The sequence below is a fragment of the Oncorhynchus tshawytscha genome, linkage group LG23, assembly GCF_018296145.1.
Source record: "Oncorhynchus tshawytscha isolate Ot180627B linkage group LG23, Otsh_v2.0, whole genome shotgun sequence".
Classification (NCBI taxonomy): Eukaryota; Metazoa; Chordata; class Actinopteri; order Salmoniformes; family Salmonidae; genus Oncorhynchus; species Oncorhynchus tshawytscha.
The window spans coordinates 20760431-20766932 of NC_056451.1; positions in this window are offsets into that span (position 1 = coordinate 20760431).

A 6502-nucleotide genomic window follows, 5' to 3' on the forward strand; every position below is an offset into this window, starting at 1 on the left:
CCCCATATACTACCCACCATTGCGACCTGTACGCTCTCGTTGGCTGGCCCTCGCTTCATACTCGTCGCCAAACCCACTGGCTCCATGTCATCTACAAGACCCTGCTAGGTAAAGTCCCCCTTATCTCAGCTCGCTGGTCACCATAGCATCTCCCACCTGTAGCACACGCTCCAGCAGGTATATCTCTCTAGTCACCCCCAAAACCAATTCTTTCTTTGGCCGCCTCTCCTTCCAGTTCTCTGCTGCCAATGACTGGAACGAACTACAAAAATCTCTGAAACTGGAAACACTTATCTCCCTCACTAGCTTTAAGCACCAACTGTCAGAGCAGCTCACAGATTACTGCACCTGTACATAGCCCACCTATAATTTAGCCCAAACAACTACCTCTTTCCCAACTGTATTTAATTTGTATTTATTTATTTATTTTGCTCCTTTGCACCCCATTATTTTTATTTCTACTTTGCACATTCTTCCATTGCAAAACTACCATTCCAGTGTTTTACTTGCTATATTGTATTTACTTTGCCACCATGGCCTTTTTTGCCATTACCTCCCTTCTCACCTCATTTGCTCACATTGTATATAGACTTGTTTATACTGTATTATTGACTGTATCTTTGTTTTACTCCATGTGTAACTCTGTGTCGTTGTATCTGTCGAACTGCTTTGCTTTATCTTGGCCAGGTCGCAATTGTAAATGAGAACTTGTTCTCAACTTGCCTACCTGGTTAAATAAAGGTAAAATAAATAAAAATAAATAAATAAATTTGGTAAAGCATTATTTAGAATATTGGTTTAACAACAACCGTCACCAAGAAGCACACAAGTGGTGTGCAGCTGAGTGAACAGGGCCCATACACCTGTGATGTGACAGATGAACAGGGAAGCACCAAGGAAAGCTACAACTTTTAGTGGCAGGTTAGAGACTATTTATATTTGTCCATTCAGATTTATTTTTTAAAATCTTGCATCTATGAGGGATTAAGAGACTTAAAAGTATTAAGCTATCTGCACAAAATCAGCTTATTGTCATCTACTTGCCTAAAGCCCTCTGCAGTCAGAATTCTAATTTGTTAAGAGCTGAATAAGAGTATTGTTGTTGTTGTTGTTTTTGTTTACCCCTAGCCCCCTTCAAGAGCCCTAGCTCTCTGTACAGTCATCCTGTGACAGCTTCATCATCCCCCTCCACTCCTCTCAGGGTTTCTCCCAGCCTGATGCGTGGTGGACGGACTCCATTGGAGGAGACATCTCCAATCAGAGCCACAGCTGTATCGGCCTGGACAGCAGGGGGCGCTATGAGGTCCACAGCTCCATGGAGGTCAGGCCAAACAGCACACTCTTTGTTGAAATACGACTGGAGGTTCTCAATCAAAGCTTCACCCACTCACTGATGATGAAGCTGTCACAGGATGACTGTACAGAGAGCTGGAGATCCTTGAAGAGGGCTAGGGGTAAACAAAAAGCCTGTCTCTTTCTCTCTTCTCTTCCTCTTTTACAGAATGCTGTGAGGTGCCTCTTGCAACCAGGGGCAGACCGGCTTTGGTGTTATTAGGGATAGTTCTCTTAGCAGCATTAGCAATGCCACTCATTTTGTACTTCAGACACAAGCCTGAAGCACACCGACACCAGATGGTCCCACATGACGATACAATAGGACAAGATGAGGCCTATGAAACAGACTTGAAAAAATAACTAGTTTGAGAAGTCAAAGCTTAAGCTTTTACAGCACTGTGTTTCAATGTCACAAATCTAGATGTGTATGTTGATGCCTTCTGAAATATTTCCATTCCCTCTTGATAAAGTATTATATAGTACTGCTAGCAGTAGACTTTGCAACTCTCTCTGCAAGCCTATGTAATCCAGCCTACTTTGTTTTTTTACATAACAACATCTTGTTAGTCAGATATTGAAAACAGGGAAAAGATGAGTATTCACCCCCTTTGGATTTCTTCTAATTGTATTGTGTTACAAAGTCTGATTAAAATAGATGTAATTATAATTTCTTTGTCAACGATCTACACAAAACACTCTAATGTCAAAGTGGAAGAAATGTAAAAAATATTTTTTAGATGAATGAAAAATAAAACACAAACAGACCCCCCTGAGTCAATACATGTAAGAAACACCTTTGGCAGTGATTACAGCAGTGAGTCTTGCACACATGGATTCTGCAATATTTCCCCATTTGTCACACCCTGACCATAGTTTGCTTTGTATGTTTCTATGTTTGTTTGGTCAGGGTGTGATCTGAGTGGGCATTCTATGTTGTGTGTCTAGTTTGTCTGTTTCTGTGTTTGGCCTGATATGGTTCTCAATCAGAGGCAGGTGTTAGTCATTGTCTCTGATTGGGAACCATATTTAGGTAGCCTGGGTTTCACTGTGTGTTTGTGGGTGATTGTTCCTGTCTTTGTGTTTTGCACCAGATAGGGCTGTTTTGAGTTCTCACGTTTATTGTTTTCATTAGTTTATTCATGTATAGTGACTTCATTAAAGAAACATGAATAACCACCACACTGCGTTTTGGTCCTCCTCTCCTTCACCACAAGAGAACCGTTACAGAATCACCCACCACCAACCATGGACCAAGCGGTGTGGTAAAAGACAGCGACGATAGATGCAGCAGCAACAGGAGCAGCAGCGGGAGAGGCTGCACTACTTGGAAGAATGGACATGGGAGGACGAATTGGATGGTAAAGGACCCTGGGCTCAGCCAGGAGAATATCGCTGCCCCAAAGAAGAACTGGAGGCGGCGAAAGCGGAGAGGCGCTGGTATGAGGAGGCAGCGCGGCGTCGTGGATGGAAGCCTGAGAGTCAGCCCCAAAAATTTATTGGGGGCTCACAGGGAGTATGGCTACGCCAGGTAGGAGACCTGAGCCAACTTCCTGTGGTTACCGGGGGGCGAGAGAGACCGGACAGGCACCGTGTTATGCTGTGAAGCGCACGGTGTCCCCAGTGCGGGTGCATAGCCCGGTGCGGTACATTCCAGCTCCGCGTATCGGCCGGGCTAGAGTGGGCATCGAGCCAAGTGCCATGAAGCCGGCTCTACGCATCTGGTCTCCAGTGCGTCTCCTTGGGCCGGCTTACATGGCACCAATCTTGCGCACGGTGTCCCCGGTTCGCCTGCATAGCCCAGTGCGGGCTACTCCACCTCGCCGCACTGGCAGGGCGACCAGGACCACTCAACCGGGTAAGGTTGGGCAGGCTCGGTGCTCAAGAGCTCCAGTGCGCCTGCACGGTCCGGTCTATCTGTCACCACCTCCACGCACCAGCCCTCCGGTGGCAGCCCCCGTACCAGGCTGTCTCTCCGGTCCATCCTTACAGGGGCTCCCTCTCCAGCGCTGCCGGAGTCTCCCGCCTCTCCGGCGCTACCAGAGCCTTCCTCCTCTCCGGCGCCGCCCGTCTGCCCAGCGCCGCCAGTGCCGCCCGTCTGCCCAGCGCCGCCAGTGCCGCCCGGCTGCCCAGCGCCGCCAGTGCCGCCCGTCTGCCAGGAGCCGCCAGTGCCGCCAGGGGCCGCCAGTGCCGCCAGTCAGCCAGGGGCCGCCAGACCCCCTCTGCCCAGGGGCCGCCAGACCCCCTCTGCCCAGAGGCGCCAGACCCCCTCTGCCCAGAGGCGCCAGACCCCCTCTGCCCCGAGCAGCTGCCCCTCAGTCCAGTGGGGTCATGTAGTAGGGTCGCCGTAATTAGGAGGCCAAGAAAGCGGACAAGGTGGCGGACTAAGACTATGGTGAAGTGGGGGCCACGTCCAGCACCAGAGCCGCCACCGCGGACAGATGCCCACCCAGACCCTCCCCAATAGGTTCAGGTTTTGCGGCCGGAGTCCGCACCTTGGGGGGGGGGGTACTGTCACACCCTGACCATAGTTTGCTTTGTATGTTTCTATGTTTGTTTGGTCAGGGTGTGATCTGAGTGGGCATTCTATGTTGTGTGTCTAGTTTGTCTGTTTCTGTGTTTGGCCTGATATGGTTCTCAATCAGAGGCAGGTGTTAGTCATTGTCTCTGATTGGGAACCATATTTAGGTAGCCTGGGTTTCACTGTGCGTTTGTGGGTGATTGTTCCTGTCTTTGTGTTTTGCACCAGATAGGGCTGTTTTGAGTTCTCACGTTTATTGTTTTCATTAGTTTATTCATGTATAGTGACTTCATTAAAGAAACATGAATAACCACCACGCTGCGTTTTGGTCCTCTCCTTCACCACAAGAGAACCGTTACACCATTATTCTTTTCAAAATTCTTCAAGCTCTGTCAAGATGTTGGGGATCATGGCTAGACAGCAATTTTTAAGTCTTGCCATAGCTTTTCAAGCAGATTTAAGTCAAAACTAACTTGGCCACTCAGGAACATTCACTGTCTTCATGGTAGGCTACTCCAGTGTAGATTTGTCCTTGTTATAGGTTATTGTCTCGCTGAAGGCTGAATTCCTCTCCAAGTGTCTGGTGTAAAGCAGACTGAAACAGGTTTTCTACAGGATTTTGCCTGTGCTTGGCTCCATCCTGTTTCTTTTTATCCTGAAAAACTCCCCAGTCTTTGCTGATATCAAGCATACCCATACCATGATGCAGCCACCGCCATGCTTGAAAATAAGGAGGCAGTTACTCAGTGATGTGTTGTGTTGGATTTGCCCGAAACATGAGACTTTGCATTAAGGCCCAAAAATCTATTCCTTTGTCATGTATTTTTTTCTTCAGTATTACTTTAGTGCCTTGTTGCATACTGGATGCATGTTTTGGAATATTTGTATTCTGTATATTTGTATTCTTCTTTTCACTCTTTTAGGTCATTTATTGTGGAATCACTACAATATTGTTGATCCATCTTCAGTTTTCTCCCATGAACTCCAGAGCTGTTTAAAATCACCAATGGCCTCATGGTGACATCCCTGAGCAGTTCCCTTCCTGTCCTTCAGCTCAGTTCAGAAGTACAACTATCTTTTTTTGTGTATGGGTGGTTAAATACATCATCCACAGTGTAATTCTTAACTTGACCATGCTAAAAGTGATATTAAGTGTTATTGATTTGTTATTGTTCTCCATCTATCAATCATTGCCCTTCTTTGAGTCTTTGGAAAAGCTCCCTGGTCTTTGTAGTTTGAAAGGGGGACTGGTGAGTCCATAGACTAACTTATTTTTTTATTTAGTAAGCCAAATGTTACTCCTGAACAAATTTTCCTAAACAAAGGTAGTGAATAGTTATGCAGCAACTATACTGAACAAAAATACAAACACAACATGTAAAGTGTTGGTTCCATGTTTCTTCAGCTGTAATAAAAGGTCCCAGAATTTTTCCAGAAGCACAAAAACTAATTTATTTACATCCCTGTTAGTAAACATTTCTCCTTTGTCAAGATAATCCTTTCACCTGACAGGTGTGCCCATGCCTAGTCATGTGAAATCCATAGATTAGGGTTAGGGTTCATTCATTTCAATTGACTGATTTCCTTATATGAACTGTAACTCACTACAATCGTTGATGTGGTTGCATGTTGAGTTTAGATTTTTGTTCAGTATATACTTTTGTTACTTAGGTTTGACTAATTTGTACAAATTTGTTGAATTTTCTTTACTTTGACATTATGGAGAATTTTGTGTGGATCAATGAAACATTTCTAAATTAAATCTATTTCAATCCCACTTTGTAACACAACAAAATTTGAAAAAATCCAAGCGGGGTGAATACTTACGATACCCACTGAAAGGATTACTTTTCTGATATGATTTGCATGATGGGACAAGGGAATTACTATAACTGTGTGCACTAAGTACCACACCCACACTCTCCCACTATCGGTCTCACATATTTTAGATGGTAAGAGCTGCTCTAACTTCACCATTTGGAGAGATGTAGCCTTGCAACCCCATAACAACTACAGTATCTTAGCGAACAGTAAGCAGTCAGCTCACAATGTTTTTACATAACTCAAATGTAGAGTATGTTTACTCTAATCGATATTTATGGACATACATTTTGTCCAATGTTATTGTCAAAGGTTTCCCAACAACTGTGGGAAAAGTACTATCCACCTTATAGTTGGACTGGTTGAAAAGTTGATCCTACACCACGAGGTGGATGTAACGTCTGGGGCATATTACAGAAATATTTCAAATTTCATTACTTGAGTCACTCTGTGAGACAGTTCATTACATTAACTATTTACCGTTGCCGCAACACAGGCATTTTGAAAAGCAACTGTTCAACAAGCACATCAACAAATAGTTGTTACAAGTTGTAACAAGACATGCTCAACTAACCTTGAGCCACCCACAGAAGGTACTTGTACAAATACAACACACCTATAGTACTCCTCCATCCCCACCTTAAGTATATTCGTTTTCTAGATCCGTACATTGACCCACCAGGAAAAGGTTACTAATAGGAATTTTTAATTGTATGGGAGGAATTTGCATTGTAAAGAATGACATACAACCCTAGTGATAGCAGTTCAAAAAGGTGCCCTCTGACACATCACCCTCAGAGCTAGAATGTGAAACCATACATGCATATT